General features: G+C 46.0%; 1 protein-coding gene across 4 annotated transcripts in view; it reads right to left on the reverse strand.

Moving 5' to 3' along the window:
* Window positions 1-18,934, reverse strand: part of tanc2a (tetratricopeptide repeat, ankyrin repeat and coiled-coil containing 2a) — a 218,282-nt gene that overhangs the window by 112,431 nt on the left and 86,917 nt on the right. For all 4 annotated transcript variants that reach the window (XM_031575274.2, XM_031575268.2, XM_031575257.2 and 1 more), the window contains exon 2: window positions 17,814-17,945. The gene's annotated coding sequence lies outside the window, so the exon portion shown is untranslated. The remainder of the gene's footprint in view (window positions 1-17,813; window positions 17,946-18,934) is intronic.

Consider the following 18,934-nt stretch of genomic DNA (forward strand, 5'->3'; position numbering starts at 1 on the left):
GACTTGAACTTTACGATGTAGTTTTGAATTTAGACTTTTCATCTTCAGTGCGCCAGCCTGTGTTTCAGCGTATTATGGGAGAATTGCCTTCAGAGACAGCACAGGTTTAGATGAGACAGCTTTGATTTGATCCTTAGGGACTGACTGCGAGAAAGAGGGGGGGGGGGGGGAAGAGTGTGTAAGTGTGTCTGTGAGAGAGAAAAATATGTTCTGTTGCTGTCAGAAAAATATGTTCACTGTCTTCAAAAGAGAGACGTTAGCTAATGGATTTTCCCGCCATAGTTTTGGAAGACAATCCCATGTCAGAGGCTCTCCAGATGACTGTGTTCCTGTGTGTGTGTGTGTGTGTGTGTGTGTGTGTGTGTGTGTGTGTGTGTGTGTGTGTGTGTGTGTGTGTGTGTGTGTGATCATGTTGGCTCATGAATGCTATTTCTAGTGTGGGAGTATTCAGTCTTTGCATAATATACAGTCTTTGTGCCTAGGCGCCATCTTGATCCCATATCTGTCTGTGAGCCAACATGTATACATGCAGGCTATCCCTCATGTATGTGTGAGAGCATACAATCTGTGCCTGTGTGTCCGTGATTATTTGTGTGTGTGTGTGTGTGTGTGTGTTCTCGACACTTGACTTCGTGTGACAGTGTTTGGGGGCAGATGGGGGCAGATGGAGGGGTGGGGGGGGGGGGGAGTTGGTGGTGATGCTGTTCCCATGGTATCCCCTCTCTCTGTCACAGTGGCGAAATCTTTAAGGCGAACATAAACACAGCAGTCACCACGCAACAACTCCAGTCGCCGATAACGACTGTATTCAAAACCACAACTCTAATTAATGCATCACTTAGAGACAGAGGAGGCGTTGCATAGCAACAGTGGAACTGTGGAGCCAACCAGGGCCTCTGAAAAAATGGTGAGGAAATGATGTGCAAGGTGTGTGTCTGTGTGTGTGCGCGTGTGTGTGCGCATGTGTGTGTGCGTGCGTGCATGTGAATGTAGTGTGAGGTGTGCCCCAGCATCTGTGGGCATTTAAGTGTGTCTGTATGGGACCATTCACATTGAGAGGCTTTCTTTGTCTCTACAAAGTTGTTAATATTTCAAAATGTGAGAATTAAAAAAAATGAATTCTATGAAACATTATAGTTAGTAAGATAACTGGCTACATAGCATAGCATATCACAGAGAGGTAGCTACACAACAGCCGTTTGTTGAAAAAAAAAACATAAGTTGAACTATTGCGAGGCACCTCACATTTTTTTCTGCTTGAGCCCCAATCAAATAAATGCGTGACGCATCACAACAGCCTAGCTGATTCCTTGTTGCGTCGTTCAATGTGAACGGCCCCTATTTCTGCTTTTTCTCAAAAGAACCAGCACTCTATAAAGGAAAGTGTGATTGCCGTGTTTCAGTCCTACTGACATTCATCAGGCCCTCAAGTAGACCAGAAAAAGGCACTTAAAATAAACAGAGCTTTAAAGTGAAGTTCAGTGTGTGGGTTTTTGCTTCTGAGAAGAACAAACTGGCAGGAGAAGAACTAAAGTAACCTATTAGCAGTAGGAGGAGTGGGTTCCTATCTGCTATGGTGCGCACGCACACACACACACACACACACACACAGGGTTTCCGCTTGAATGTCTCAATAATCTCAACATTAGCTGCAAAATGTAGGCTTTCACAAAACATCTTGCAGCTTGCAATGCACATAAGCGGCGTAACTCTCTCCTCCTCCTATGACTTCGCAGCGACACCTTAATTCGATTCTGCGGAGAAAAGCCCCTCTGGCATGCTTGACACGGGTAGAACACAGTCAATTTTCGCCAGTGTAGGCCAGTCAGGGTACAGCTCGCTGAACTCATAAATAAGCACTTAGCATGCTATTGCTAAAAGCTAAACCGCCATAAGCGTGGAGCGCCGTCATCACTGCCTCTACATCTCGTCATGTGCCCTTCGCATCAAAGAAAGGTGCGGCTGCTGGTTTAGTCACTTCAGGGGAAGTCGTACCCTTTTGGGGAAAGAAGTACTGTAGGATGTTAACAGGCTGTTTCACTGTCAGAACACACATGTCCTGTTGAGGGATAGCCTGCCTTATAGCTGCATAATACGGACATTTTGACCTGCAAGTTATAGCTATCACATTCATTTCGGGCTAACGGAAACCCTGACACACACACATATAAACACACACACACACACACACACACACACACACTGTAGTGCAGCATCATATGACCAGCTCGTTATGGCTTTACTCTGGACTAATTGGCCATTGGTGGCTGCATTTTAAACCTCTCTTAGTCTCTGTCATTTTGTGAAAGCCCACCGCACCCTAGCTCTGTCTCCCTCAAGCACACACACATAAAGAGACACACACACCCACAGACACACACACACGCGAGCGCGCACACCCACAGACACACTCCATTATCCAAGCAGTGCGTATGCGAGCCAGTTCTTTTGAGATAGCCATTACTCTGCAGTCTTCTTCTCATTTCACTCCATGACCAAGTGCAGAAAAATCAACTATTAAATAACAAAAGTGAGCTTGCAGTCTTCAAAGTTCTCTCTCTCTATCTCTATCTATCTCAACAACAGAAGTTCAAACATTTATTGAAACAGACAGATAAGGCATTCTGCCGGCTAAGCATTTCGTGGGCAGAGTAAATAGCTCACTTACACACAGGTCACACACACACACACACACACACACACACACACACACACACACACGCACACATACAAGAGAAAGAGAGAGAGAGGGAGAGGGAAGGAGAGAGAAAGACACACACACATACGAGTGAGAGGCTTTATCTTCATCCTATTGTCCCAAAGGACACATTAAAAATCTATAGATAGATCTATACTGGCAATTTTGCCTCCCACACACCCAATAGAGCAATCCTCTATTATATTATTGATTTGTGTTTGGGGGCCCTCCATCTTAGTCATGAACTACATGTCTTCACAGCACACAAACATGCATATGTACACACACACATTCGCGCGCGCGCGCACGCGCGCGCACACACACACACACACACACACACACACACACACACACACACACACACACACACACACACACACACACACACACACACACACACACACACACACACACACACAGAGTTCCTGAGCACAGTATTCAGTATATTATCGTCTGATGGAGAAGAACAAAGAGAATTCCCTCTTAGCAACGTGACGACAAACAGGCATGACACTGACTTTCAAGAACACAATCAAGCCATGGGCAGAGAAAAAAGAGAGGAGAAGAGACAGGAAGGGAAAAAAAGCCACCATTGTTCGATTTTCATTCCTCCATTTGTTTATCTTCCTTTCATCATTTTTTTTTCCAAGTGGAAAATTATCACACTGTCCCGCCACCCCCCCCCCCGAATAACATGTTCACGTTTCCTTCTCCTGTAGAAGGCTTGTTAGCACACATTAAAGCGAGTTTGCCATCAGTTTGAGATAAATGATAAGGCTTTGCGTCAAAACAAACTTAAAAGCGGCGGCACACACCCATAACCGCAGACACACAGCACACATTTCAGCGCAACACAAATTAGTGTGCGTTAAAGAGAAGCTAAGAACAAGCCAAGGCATAATAATATAATCGAACCAACTGAAATAGCATTACAGTGGTACAATGGCGTGAACATGCTGGCTTGGCAATATGGTAATACATCCCACTTCTGCTGTAACATTCTCCCTGTGCTTCGCTTCCTCCTTGGGAAGGACTTCCTTTAACCATTTGCATATTGACTGACTGGGCTGAGCATAACCAAGTCAAATTAGGGGATGTACGCTCAGGTAGTATTTCTGTTGGGTAAAATAACATCGTCCAGGTTCCGGTTCGCTTTGAAAGAGCTAGCAGGCCGAGGAGATGATAGACACTCAATACGGACCGTAAATATATACACACACTGGCACTGTACAGAGCAGCTCTGTAGGGGGCATAATGAGTGTGTGTGTGTGTGTGTGTGTGTGTGTGTGTGTGTGTGTGTGTTGTGTTTCCTCTAACTTCACCCTTGAGTGCGTACGGCTCTGGCCGTTTGTCTAGTGTGTGAGCACAGGATATCCTACAGAGAGGGGGCCTGGAGGGGGTATGTTTCTGATTCTCTCTCTCTCTTTCTCAACAAGACAAGAGACACAGACACACACGTACACGCACGCACACACACGCACACACACACACACACACACACACACACACACACACACACACACACACGCACACACACACACGCACACACGCACACGCACACACACAAAAACTCATTTCAGCTTCACTTCCATCTGTGTAGCTCTTTTCCTGCTGTCCTTGAAGGCAGCGAATGAACTAACAAAAGACTGCACTCTCTGGTCCCCTGAAAAGCCAGCTAGCCCAAGGCCAAACTACAGTACCAGCAGAGAGAAGGAATGTGTGTGTGTGTGTGTGTGTGTGTGTGTGTGTGTGTGTGTGTGTGTGTGTGTGTGTGTGTGTGTGTGTGTGTGTGTGTGTGTGTGTGTGTGTGTGTGTGTGTGTGTGTCTGTGTGTATGTGTGTGTGTGTGTGTATGTGTGTGTGTGTGTGTGTGTGTGTGTTCGTGTCCACATATGAATGCGTGTGCTTGTCAGTATGAATGTGTGTGCACACGTCCCACACCTACCAGTCAGGTGGTGTGTTTTTTGGGGGGTTTAGGCACTTGACTGTAGACCTAACCTGCTGCGCACCTCTCTCTCCTTCTCCTTTACTCTCTATCCCTCTGCCTCCATCTGTCTATCTTTTGCTTTAACTCTATCTCTCTCTCTCTCTCTCTCTCTCTCTCTCTCTCATTCACAGGGCAGTAGCTGTTTAAATACAGTGCAGAAGCATGAAGATGGAGATCGATGTGTCATTTTCCTGCAGCCCGCGTGACCCACTTCTGTCTTCCTTCTGGAGGGGTAAGGCGGGGGGGGGGGGGGGGGGGGGGTGAGAGTGAGTGTGTGTGTGAGTGTGTGTGTGTGGGGTTGCTCTCCACACAAGGCCATTCGAAAACACCAGCCTCCTCCTCTCCCCTTCCCTTTCCTCTCTTTTCTCTGAGTCGGTTATAGCCAGAGAACAATGGGGGAATGGTCCAGTGAGGAGCTCCGCCCGTGGCGTCTACTACAGCAGAGGAGCATAGAGATGGAAGCGGCTCGCTCCACCCACCACAGAGCCTGCCTGCCTGCCTGCCTGCCTGTCTGTCTGTCTTGAGAAGGCCTTGAATGCGCTCACTGTCTATTGTTTGGGAATGGTGTTTTTGCACTGACACTCGTGTGTAGGCTAGTTCTGCAAACAGTCCGCCTCATTTGGTTATATTGAGCACATGTCAATTATTTACGCAAATAGGGAACTGTAATTTTAAAAGAGTAGAAAAATTGCAAATCATGCATTTCTGCACGAAAAATCACTGTATGAGAAACTAACTTTTATAACATGGTTTTCTGTAGCCCTCTTCCAAGCAGGAAGTCAATGCAAAATAGGGTCAGCTATGGTCAAACAGGCCAATACATTTACACACTGGGCAGGATCACTTCTTTTGTGGCAGAAGTGAGCCACACCTAAGTATATAATACACGGATTAACCCTCTGAACATTTATCTAAAATATGGGCCTCATTGGCCGGCTCCATCGCTGTTACACTGGCAGTACTGTGTGTTCAGCTCAAGCTGGTCCACTGTCCAGAATAGCCCACAGAAAGCACAGCAGAGTCAAGCTGTAGCTACAGCGCTATCAGAAAAGGGGGTCACGGCAACCGTTTCCCTGGTGACAGGGCGTGTCAGCACACGTCCTCCCACCCTCCATTTATCAGGCAGGTTGTGGGGTCGCCAGGAGTGACGCTGGCCTTCGACCAGTGTGTGACAGTATCGGTTAAGTGGTGGGAGGTAGAGAGAGTAGGGGGGAGAGAGGTAGGGAGAGAAGGAGAGGAGGAGAGGAGGAGGGATTCACAGTGTGTTAACCGTATCGTGATTCACGTCCCCTTTCTCACTGTTGCATCTGGACTACTCCGCAACTCACTGCAAATACTGTTAGATTCAAATACTGTTTGCTTAGATTTGGTTAACTGTGTGCTGCTCCAATCACTGTAGAGGATTTTACTGACTCATAAAGTAAGTAAAGCAAAAATATATGTGTAGGCTAGTAGGCTGCAAACAGTCCACCTCATTTGGTTGTATTGAGCACATGTAAATAATTTACGCAAATAGGGAACTGCAATTTTAAAAAGTAGAAAAATTGTAAATCATGCATTTCTGCACGATAACCACTGTATGAGAAGTAACTGACTCATAAAGTAACTAAACCAAAAATATATGTGAGCGTAACTGACTGGGTGTTATCCCAATCCATCCATCTGCCCACCTGGTAGGTTTGAGAGCTTTATACCAAGGCAATTTCACTTCAGCTGCAGCCAATTGCTCTCCACATTACCCATATTAGTCAGCATCATTTCTACTGCATAAATAACAATTTTACATTTATTTTGAACAAAGAGGGAGATGGGAGAAATCAGCTATCCTGGTTATGAATTGATAGTATGCTTAAGAGTGATTCCATTATAATTGCAAATGTACTCGAGGCCAACGAAAGCACATTTCACTCGAATAAATAGTGGGATTAGGTGGTGACAGGTAGATAGGACAGAAGAGGAGAGAGAGGAGGAAGAGAGAGGAGGAAAGGAAGACATAGAGGTGTCAGCCTTTGACAGAGGTGTCCTTTAAATGAATACATATTAGGCTTTCAGGGCCTCACATGTGTAATCCTTTAGTTAAACAAATGCCCCCGATAGCCATTACGTCCCGTGGGAGCCATCCTGTGTGTGGGCTGCCAATCAATCATACTGGCTAGACACTGCGTCCCCTGGGAGATAGACAAGAGACGCACGCATGCACGCACGCACGCACGCACGCACGCACGCACGCACGCACACTCTACTGTCATACAGATACGGAAGACACACACATGTATGCAATACACACACACAGGTCTACTTATGCAGAAAAGGTACACATGCAAACACACACACACACACACATTCATAGAAACACACACACACAAATACTCATACACACACAGACACCACTCCAAGGTTGTCCGTGTAGTAAAGGTGAGTGTGTGTGTGTTTCTGTCTGTGTCCGATATTTTTAAAGGAGAGGAAACAAAGGCAGGTCAAAGGATAAGACCGGAGGGGGAAACGATGTAGCCTATATATGACAACCACATACAGGCACATTTACTGGGTCAAAGCGAGGGACCAATCGGATGGAAAGAGAGAGAGCGAAAGAGAGAAAAGGAAGGAAGACAAACTCAGGCGGAAGGAAAGGTTACCACGAAAGAGCTGGAGAGTCTTTGTGTGCTGGTCTCAAAAGACTCGTTTGCTCGGCCGTGGCCATTTGCGTCAATATGTCCTCTCCATTACTGACGTCAAACACGGCTGTTCCAGAGGCGAGAGGAGAGCTAAAGAGGGGCTTGACCTTCACACAGACAGGAAGTGATGTCGGCGTGGAAGCAGGAACTCACCAACTGTGACCCTGTCTTGGCATTCTGTGACCCTCTCTTGGTTTCTGAAGACCCACTGACCTGGATTGGGTCCGCCAAGCCGCTGTCTGTCTGTCTGTCTGTCTGTCTGTCTGTCCGTCCCTGTGAGATTTGACTGTCAAATCGTGGTCAGCCACATCCAAATCTCTCGTCCCTCTGGCACACAAAGCCCATTCATTCGCCGTTCTTTTTCAGTGAGCTCTGGGAGGGCAGTGAGTTTTTATCTCCCTACTCACTCTGCCTACCCAGACCAAACCAGACTAACAGCCAAAACCCAACACCTCTGGCGACAGAGATTATTCAGAGGGGAGCCACAGGAAAGGAAAACACTATTTTTGTTTTATTCCATAGGGAAAAAGGAACAGTTTTTTTCCCCCTGCGAATTTTATCTCTCTCTCTCTCTCTTTCTTTCTCTCTCTTTCTCTGCTGACATAACTGCCGGCTGAGTATTGAAAAGAAACAATGCAATCATGCAATCAGATCCAATGTCCATCCACTGTTGAATGTAAATATTGCAAGCTGAAGAAAGCTTCATTCAGAGTCAACGCTCGCTACACTACTGATGATGGGAACCAAACTGTCGGGGAGAAAATAAAGGAAAAAAACAAAGGACTGGAACAATTACAACTGTAGTCACTGACAGTGTGCGTTGTTTGGCAGGAATGAGCCAACGCAGGGATTTTACAAATAAAAAACGGTGAGTGAGATCACCCCACTTCAAAACCTGGCAAGTCTGACCATAACTGTCTTTCTTTCGGCATGAAAACATGGAGGGTGATACATACAAAAATGACGCAATAAATAAATAAATAAATAAAACGTCAAACCATTTTCATTTCTGAGAGAGCTGGCAATGTAGCTCATGAAAAAGCTGATCATCCATCAGAAGACAAAGCCTAAGTCTGCTGCCGTCAACCCTGCTCATGGCGGATCTTTCCAGAAGGCTTTCCCCCTGACAGTCATCATGGATGCTCAGCTAAAACTGGCAGCATCCCAGTAACTTCTCCAACGACTGCAGAGAAGCCAAAGTGAAAAGACAAACCCTGGTAAACAGCCCAGGCACAAGACAAAAATGAGCTGATTGGCTGATTACGACAAGACTACATGACACAACGAGCCACAGCACCACTGATAAGGGGCCAGCTGACTGGCACACACTTCAAAAAGAAACCAAAATGGTCAATCTAACAGAGCATAGATCCCTAAAAGACACCTGGACTCCTGACTAGCCATTTAGCATCTTAAGTAGTGAGTGTGCGCTTTACTCTGGTGCTGATTGCACCACTTTCCCTTCCTCCCCTGCTATCTGAACCTATCTCTAGCAGCCACAGAATCAGGTGCTCTTACGGTCCCTCCCTCTAGCAACCACGGCTTCTACAGCCAATTTACTCCCATCTAAGGGCCTCTCATCAGTCGCCATCAAGCCCACTCAGGAAGTGAGTTTGTGCTCCTGCTCTTAAAGTTCACCTTTGACCTGGCCCCACCTGCAGTTTCCTCTACTTGAGCGGGGGGGGACTACTGCCCTCCACAGAGCATTTAGTTGTGTGTGTGTGGGGTGGGTCGGCCGGGGGGTGTAGTCCACTGTGGAGTAGTGTCTGTGGAGGGAGCAACTCAAAAACAGCAATGGAACAAGGAAAAACTGTCTCAAACTTCACCACTGGCCAGACACACTCAGTTTCAATGCGCCACGCCGATGCTCTCCAGCCTATTCAGTTTATTCCCCTTGACATAAGTTCAATTTGAATTATTCAATTACTCATTTAAATCAATGTATCTGCTCATTCAGACTCGCTCTTTTGTTTCAATTTCCATTCTTTCGGTGGTCTTCGGTTGGTTCAGTCGCACAGAGGCCGTTTCAGCCGCGGCATGAGCGGTAGCTTCTAGCTGAGCATCTGCCACCCTCAATAGAGGGCGAGATTGGAGACAATGGGGGGGCCTTTCAAAAAACAGTACGCCTGCGCTATCAGCCTTTTGAAAACGGCTTGAGCTATTTCCCCAACCACCATGAGATTTATTTCATTTGGAGGGTGATGGGACTGCTGAGGTTTCAAAACAGCCAGGAGCGAATTAACATCCTACGTTTTTTTTGTTCTTCCCTCGAAAACAAAGGGTCTCGTTTGTGATGACTACAATGGAACCGTTCGCTTGCAGCAACACGTTCCCCTGCAATTAGAGGATCAAAGTTGAGAAAGTTACACTATTTGTTCTATCCATGTGGTCTTGTACTTACACTATCATTAGGGGAAAACACATATTATATGAATCATCAAAATAACTACAATTAACTTCTGACTTCCTTCATGAAACATTCTGAAAAACAAATCACTTTGAGGCAGAGAGAGGAAATTCTTGCCTGAATCTAATTAGAGGAATGACTAATCCGCAGCCTCTCAATTTTCCCATCCTGTGCTGAAAACAATGATGTGGGTTAGCGAGCTGCATGTCCCTATTTAACCACAAACACATTTTGCCATGTCTGACAATGAGAACCTTCTCAGGTTCTCTTCACGTGATAGATCCAGGGGCAGGTCGGTTGTTTTCTCTCCCAGTGCCTTCTGGTGGGGTTCTCCGTCATGTTCCCAGGCCTGCGGTGAGAGCACTTCCTCCGTTAAGGGTGATAACGAGAGAGGGAGGAAGGCGACGGTGCAGCAGTAAAACCCTTTACACCCTCTCAACTAAGAGGCGGTGCAGGTTCTGTGCCCCTATAAGCACACCACGATCTGGCCAGCAGTGAGAGAGACGAAAACCAGACCACAGCAAACACACACACACACACACCAATTAAGGAGGAATTAAATGCAAAGTGAGAGCCCAGAAACACACTTTCAGAGGCTGAGGCGCCTGTGTCTTTGTCCTGTTTTTTTTTTTTTTTTTGTCAGGCGAGGGAACACTTCAGAGCAGAACTGGTTGTGAAACAACAGGCCATCAGATCTGATTAGCTTCTAACAGAATTTTTGGTAATTAGCATCCTAATAGAGTTTAGCTGCTTTCACGGTTGCTTGTTGCCTGCACCGAGAACAAAAAATAAAAGTCAGGGTATCTGATTCATCAGCGCCCTCGTTATGCTCTCCTCTGCTTAACATCCTGATATGCAATCTAGAATTGCTTTAATGAGCACTTTAATCAAGGCTAGTTGGCTGGCAGTAAGCCCTATGCTCATTTGTTTTGGACCCTATGACCCCTATTAATATAGCTAATATACATTTTAATTTCGTGAACGTACATTATAAGTGAGCTACTGCACCTTACAGACATCATGTCTACTAAGAGGTGTGAAATAAACATGCTTTTACAATAAAAGCACAATAAAAAAACACCTTTACACTTGTTGTGGATCTGTCCTTTATTACTGTCCTTCCATGCAAATCCAGGCATAAAGCTTAATGCTTAGTTGCTGCGATCAAAGGTCCAATTCACGTGCAGCTTCCATAGTGCTTTCCTATTGTCCATGGCACTTGCTGCTGTTCGTGACCCTATGACCTCTGGTTACTCATGCTGGCCTCTGTCCCATTAAGAGTTGTGTGGCGCCACAAACAGCTGACTGCCCCCGTCACTTAAGGGATGACTGAGTGGGGATGACCTCTCAGAGGTGAGAGGTCACAGTATGCAGGGTCAAAGGCCACATTAAACTTACAGCTGGCATGCTAGCACTAAATTAAAATGTTGTGTGTGTATGTGATCTTTGATAGAAAAGCCCATCCAAATATTACAAAAACACAGACAAAACACCAACAGCCAAGGTGTATAATGGATACATGTACATGACGTGTTTGAACATGTGTATTCTCACCTTCACCATGAAATATGTTTAGAATCTACCCCGCTTGTCCGTCAAGGTCGCAGACCGAGTCATCAAGGTTACATCAGCTCAAGTGGGTACGGACTAAAACCACCAAACCAATCACTATTCTAATGACTGCCGTCGTCTTCCCGCTCATGGTAATTATCATTAACATCTTACGTCGGCCTAGATAACTATGCACATTATTACCCACCATCAGCGGCGCGAGAGGGAGAGCCGCACCGGTTGCAAATTAAACACCACCTCCATTATCGCCATCGCTCTGAAGCAGGGTTTTCAAAGGGCAGGAAAAAGAGAAGATGTCCTTTGAGAGAAAGTTCTGCGGAGAGTTTTTCGCAGTAGCTTAGCTGTGCGAAGCCTACCGAAGCCCGGAGGAGGAAGCGGGGGTCAGTTTGGGCGAAGCTATGAGAGAGAGAGTGGAAGGAAAGAGAAGCCGAAGAGAAGCGATACCGATTACTGACACACACACACTTGCAGATGAGAGGGGGAGCAAAAGAACACGCAGGCGAAAAAGAAGGAAAAGTCAAACGAGAAAAGAAAAAGCAATGAAAAAAGAAAAGAGAGAGAAGTGGGGAGTAAGAGACGGAAAGCGAAACACAACAAGCTTAGATAAAAAGCAGGGGGCTCTTTGATGTTCGGTCAGCCAAAGTCTCCACAGAGCCCCTGGGAGGCCCGTGCAGTGAGAACCCAGAGTCTGTGAGAAGGGGATTATTTCAAGTATGAGAAGCGGTAGACCTGGGTCTGTGTTTATTTGAGGGATTCCTCAAGAGTTTGCATCTGAAACTCTGTGCTTGTGTGTATATGTGTTAGTGTTTATGAGAGCGTGTTTATGACTATGTGTTTATGTGTGTGTGTGTGTGTGTGTGTGTTTGTGTGTCTAGAGACACTTAAAAAAAGAAATGAAAAAAAAAAGAAAGATGTTTCTGGAAATAAAAACTCCCATTAACGGTGTCACGCTGCCTTGCACTTCCTCTCCCACTCAGAGTGGATCTTGGCACGGGCGTGTCTAGAGGATGTTGCGCACAGGAACAGAACTTAAAGATCCCTGCTGCGAGGATGCCCAAGCACAACCTCCGGAGTCTGCATCTCGCTCCCAAACAAATCTACCCCCGTGGTTTGCTTGACACTGTTCAAACGGCGTGTTCTCATGTCCCAAGTCTCCACTCCGTGAGAACGAGCTCCGCTGTCGGCTCCTTTTCCATAACGTCGCCCTGCTCAACGAGGGCCGTCACCAGATACCACTACAGTGGAAGCAAAAGCAAACAGGCAGCCTGATTAACAAAATCGTGACTGTCGTCCTCTTATGGGCCTCTATTGATAGTTCTTCCTGTGGCAGGAAAAAGGGGGAGGTTTGTAGATAAAAACTGAGGCCCACACTAATAAAATAAATCTTCTCAAAGCAGCAGTAACTATTTAAGATTTAAGATGTGGGTGGGAGCAGCTAAAGACCCAATGCAAACACTCCTCAAGGAACTCTTCATGCTTCATCAGTTCAAAGTTGAGAGTATGTGGACAGTATGGAGTCCTACAAGAGTGAAAAGATCCTCTTTTAAGCCTTCCAAAGCAGCGACATGGGAGTCATTTAGTGCACTCTGGGCGTCTAAATGTGTAGAGTCCAGCCAAATGGCCAGATTCCAGGGACTTAATATTTTACGATCAAGAGTATGTAAGTCAGTGCTGTGCATAGCACACCCTCTGAAACAGATGCTTTTTTTTTGTCCTGCGCTTATAAAGCGACGAGGTCAACGCTCCCAGCAGCAGAAGGCCAATTCCTCATCTGTTGTTCAGGGGCACAAGAGTCACCAGCTGATCAGATCACAACAACAAGTGGCACCTGTCCAATCAGGGGGCTTGCACTCCCTCCTCTAATCTTGAGTGACAGTGCTGAGAGCCACTGACACCTCAGAGAGAGAGAGAGAGAGAGAGAGAGAGAGAGAGAGAGAGAGAGACTGGACACGCCATGGGCTCCATGGAGTATGAGAGACACTGTCAATCAGGAGACGTGCCGCTGTCCGCCCCGACCCCAGGCAGACGTCAAAGAACTAATCAGCAGTCAAGCGCCCAGGCGCCCCTGAACAAACAGTCCAGGGAAGCTGGATACGCCACCTAATTGCCCATCAGAGGTATAAAAAAAATCAGTTGGTTTATTTTTTCCCCCTGATATAGGAGTGAGCTTAATCAGAGGGCATTTTGCCACGTGTGAAGGTTGCTTGCTGTGCCATGCTGGATGCTAGGGAAAAGCACACATGGATAATTGGCTCGCTGGCGTTTAACGATGCATCCTGTCAGAGAATGCCCTATAAATGACTAGGATGCGTCCTTGCAGCCCCACACTGAGCAGGCAGTGCAGAATTCAGCCGGGTAAAGCTGGTGTGCTGGACAAGAATAATTCCTAGTGCTGACGTTAAGTGCTTTTTAAAATTTACATTCAGGTCGTTGAGTAAATATTTGTATCCAAAGCTATTTACACTCCAGGAGGAAACCAATTCTCCTCTCCAGTCCTGCTGCACTGTCTGCTAAATGAATACTGTGTGAGGCCACTACTCTACTCTACTATTTGAACCAAAGAAACATTTAAAAGCCTTTAAAATGTCATGTACTATATAGTTCTGCCAAGGCCTTGATTCCAAGCAATTCCACACCCAGGAACTGAGGCCTGCATCAGAATAGCCATACAAATCAGAGGCAGTATTGCTCTGCAATGCATTGCATTGACTGGCATGTTCATTGGTCTCCATCCATCACGTTCTCCACTCTCACCGAGAAAACACTGAGTCAGCTTCTCCCTCCTGATAGCTACACTTTCCTTGCGTCCATTCAGGTCTTGACCCACGCACTATGTAAACCAAGCAGATATGAGGCGGGCTATGGTGCACGTGCTGCAACAGTGCACTTATGGTCAGAGCTCTCCAGATCTGCTCCATAGGGTACACACGCACCCAGAGTAAGATAATTAAACATACACACATAAAGCCACGATCAAGCTACGATCAATTCTGAGAGAGAAACCGTGAGCATCGTTTCTCTTCCCTTGTTTCAATTAATGAGAGGCAATCAGGCGAACACACAGTTGGAACAGATGTCTGGACTTAAAATAGCCCTCTGTAGTTTTGGTGATTTGATCAAAGGTGGTGAAGAATGTCATCAAGGCACTCAGACGTGAGAATCGTAAAAGGCTTGTAATCACATATGGCACTGGTATATGAAAAGGAAGAGAGAACCCCAATGGGTTTATGTAAAGAGAGCACAACTTCACACTCAGTCAGAGATCATTTGGTTTGAATTAGTATTCATGGTTCGCACCATAAGCTCGCTATATGACTGGCATTTTATTTGGTACTCACTCAGTGATGAAGTCAGAATGTAGACAATGAACAGCTGAAGGTTGCATGGACATGTTTAGTTTCCACACTGTCAAAATGTGAGCTCAGAGTTAGCGCTCTTCGGCGTGGCAATGTAACATAAGCCTCTTTGTAGACTTTCAAAGACACTTCAGGTCCTTAGCACTTAGCGCTGCATTACATTTGGAAGGCATTACATGAGTAATTCAACAGCTATGGAACGTATCGTAAATGTATTCTGATGATAAATATTTTACTTTATCTGCTCTAGACGTGGTCCCCTAAATGAGCCACAGGAGTCTACCACAGTCTTCATCCATTCCTTACCCATTTCCTCAACACAGTGCAAACACCATTTAAATGAGCCGTTCAGGTTTCAACCAAACCCATCTGTTCAGAAGAATGTAAGACTTTCTGGTTCCAAAGCCTTGTGTCCCAATATGGACTGGAATGAAGAATACATGACGTCACACTTCCCCATATTGTTGAGCCTCATCAGTTTATTTCACCCTGCCACAAAGTGCCTCACTGCAAAAAAAGAGGTCGACAGAAGATAAGCACAGAATCATTTCTAAGTCCAGTGCGTTTTGCTGAGACATGACGTGAAGGGGAATTCAAAGCTTCTGTCATAGTGTTATCTCTGCCACTTCCTGCGTTTGTGCACTCAACACTTGAGAGAGAAACGCGCCTATCTCGTCCCCACAACAGCGATAGGACAAGCGAGAGAAAACAACGTTTTCAAAACAAAAGAAGAAAGGGACAAAAAGAAAAGTAAAAAATTGGCTAATAGCCTGCCACCCCTCTCCTCCCGTCATGGAGCAGATCAAAGTTAATAATCCCCACACATAATTCTTTGGTGTGCCCTTAGCGTTGTTCTGGTCATAATGGCCACAGAGACTGGCTGTTAGCGCTTAAAATGCCTGTCGCTGCCGTCGCCGCCGCTGCTGCTAAAAAACGCTGGCTACTCTAAAGGGAGGCACAGTGGTTCCATTTCACAGCCAAACGGCTATTTCACGGCTGGATGGGCACAAGGCTAATTAGATGAGCCGCGAGCAGACACTGCCGATGCTCTACCCTGCTTCGGCTCGACAAACAAGAGCCACCGTCTTCTCAACTTTTTTTTTCTCTTTTAAAGCCAGGATAAGGAGTCGTCTCTCGAACAGAACCATCTTTGTTTTGCGGGCTGGTTCTGTGAAGCCTCCCGCCCCACCTCCCCATCGCCCCCTTTGTCACTTGTTCACTCGACAAAAAAGCATCCAGGAAGTTGATTTTGGTGAATCTCATTTTGAGGTTGTAAATGAAATTGTTTCAGTCTTGACTCAGCAGCAAAGCGGTGCAGCCTCGGCGAGCCAGTCGACGCTCCGAGGTTGTAGCCACCGCAGGCTTAGTCATTTCCCAAAAGCGAAAATGACTTTCAGCAGAGTATGAATGCCTGCGCGGTTCCTCGGCCTATTGAGAAAGCCCTGTGGGAATGACAGTAAGACGAATGGTATGTGGCCGAAGTAGCCCACTGCATAATGGTTCATGTAATGTTATAGTCACAGCAACGGGTCCAGATCACAATGATATATAGGCAGGGGGGGGGCATACATTTCCATCAGAGTACAGTGCTTGGCAACTTTGGGCTGATGCAAACCCTGACTGCAAAATTGAGTCTGACCTTGTTCTACCTCTAGGAGTATGGTGCTGAAATCGTAGCTCGAACAAATTCAGCACAGGTAACGCAGACTGCTGCAGGCGACACTTTTTGTTAGTTTGAAATAGAACGGATAGCCCGAGCCCGCAGTTCATTCTACTGTCTAACAACACATGCTCTTGGAGAGGCAGACAGAGCTTACAGTCCATTTTCACAAAGATTATAAAACCATACCACATATGGAATTATCATAGCCAACCTCTTTCCTTTGCCAGAGTTGCTCAGCCCTGGGAGCCATTTCCATTTTTTTGGCCGCATTTAAAGTGATGTGGAAACAGAGTTGTTTGGAATGGACACAGGGTAAATTATATAACTTGTAGAGTAGAATGAGGTCTGTCCAAATAGGCTAACAGGGACCATATGTCACCATTCTCTTCTAACACTGCAATTTTTTTATAGATTTTCTTTTTCATTATAAGCCTACACCCCTAAAGAGCCAACTATTGTATTTTAAGAACACCAACTCCTCTGAGATCTCTTGGTTTAAGAAAAACATCTTTAGACTTTCTGTGACTCAGAATCTGTATAATCTGGCAATTTGCAAAAAAAGCTCAGTCAGAGTTGCCCTTTTTTCTGCCCACTGCCTCTCAAGATCCCCATCAAACCCCCTGCTTAAGTGTGCCGTGTTCATCTCGACAGACTCCCTCCCTCACGCCTGGGTCAATTAAACGTCGATTTCTCTGTTTCAATGGTTCCTTCCTCCCGACTTCTGCAGGAGGGCAGACTTGGCATGGGCACTCGGATGAGGTTTGGCATAAAAGGCTTGAAATGCTAAAGCCCTGTTGGTTTAACCATAACGATCGACCACAGACATACTGTTTCTGGCCACCCAAAAAGACTTGGGGGGTTCAATCAAAATACTCTGTAGAGGGCATGCTGGGTCTTTGTGGCTACATTTCCCTTGTTTTTCAAGTGCTGGAACAGGATATTTAGGTATGAGGGCATAGAAAGACAGGGCAAGGCAGTGCAGCCAACACTAACCTGGGCTTCAACGGCAAAACACATCAATATTTGAGAACAGCCCTAATAGCTCAAGGTATGTCTTGCACTCTTCCTTTTAAGGCTCTCAAACAGTGCTCTTGCAACTTTTTGAATGCACTTTTACCTGTTTTTATCTCTTATCTTTCTATGTTGTTTTATTTGCTAATTTGTAAAGCACTTAGCAATGAGTATGAATTGTGCTTTATAAATAAACTTGCCTTGCCTTTGAGGTCAAGTCTGTGGTGCATGCTATCTAGTCTGAGACATTTAGTCAACTTTGGCAGACTTGGCAGACACTAATCTAAATCAATTTACAGTATTGTACAGATGTGCTGTTATATGCTATATGAAAGTGTTTTTTAGACCCATAAAGGTCATTTTATAAACATGTGTGAACAATCATCACTTCGCTGATTTAAATGCCTTAAAACACAAAGAGGGTGGGGGAGGGGGGTGAACTCACCATGGATGAGAGGACGTGGGCCTCACAGCGAGCCTGCCTGGCCTGCAGGGGGCGACGTTCTGAATCTGTCTCCAGAGGGCCGAGGCCCCAATTCCATCTCCTTCAGCAAGTCCTTGTTTCGACGTGATAGCTCTGCGGGGGGAAAGCACACAAACTGCATGTCAGAAACCGCATCAGGGGCTTCACTGGGGGAAGCTGGGGACAAACAGCAATTACACTTAGGAGTCATCTTAGCAGCTAGAGGAGTATAGGCACAGACATTAGGTCCTCTCTGGGATCTTTAGGTGACCAGTGGTGTAAAACTTGAGCGTGTTTGAGTTCATGGATCACATGGGCTGCATATAAATATGTGGCACTCCAACACAAACAAGAGTAGAGGGTGGACAGCATCCACAAGCTTGTTCTGGTTCCCCTGTAGAGATGATTCTCGAAGACGAGAGAAAAAAAGAAGAGAAAAAAAAGAGAGAAGAGAGAGAGAAGGAAATGCCAGCAGAGGAGAAGAGAGAGAGAAACCACTGCCAAAACACATCCATACAAACATCACATAAAGAAAACTCTGCAAGCAGTTATGTATGTCTGTTGCAACATCACTTTCCTGCAACTTGGTGAGCTTTGTTCTTCATGTATCAGTCCATGCATCAGTCTATGGTTTCATTCTTCATTTGTATTAAAAAAAAAGGTTGTTTTCCTTGCAGACGCACCTTGACCCCAAGCAGAGTTGGCAGTTAGCCAAAGGCTCAGAGAGGAGGCCAAGCCTCTGCTCAGGTTTCAGGGCTGATGTGTCTCTCCACTGAGGTTATGAAAACCAAGCCGCCTGCTAATACAGGCGTCCGACATAGATAGGGAAGGGCCACAGCCTAAACACGAGAGGCAACAGTTGAGAAGTGACAGATTAACCTTAAAGAAAGAAGAGGTGAGGAGCTTCGGAAAATGACGACAACCCCCCCCCCCCCTCCTCTTCGTTGCTCTGTGGCGAGAGTGATGCCTCAGATTTCATGGAGGGAAGGTAGAAACCGAAAGCCCCACTTTCTGGAGCCTTGTTTTGCATCAAGAAGCACAATAGGCGGGATCCATTCAGGAGGTCTGAGGCAGTCAGTCAGGGCAGACACAAAGCACTCTTG

The sequence above is a fragment of the Clupea harengus genome, chromosome 1, assembly GCF_900700415.2.
Source record: "Clupea harengus chromosome 1, Ch_v2.0.2, whole genome shotgun sequence".
Taxonomy (NCBI): Eukaryota; Metazoa; Chordata; class Actinopteri; order Clupeiformes; family Clupeidae; genus Clupea; species Clupea harengus.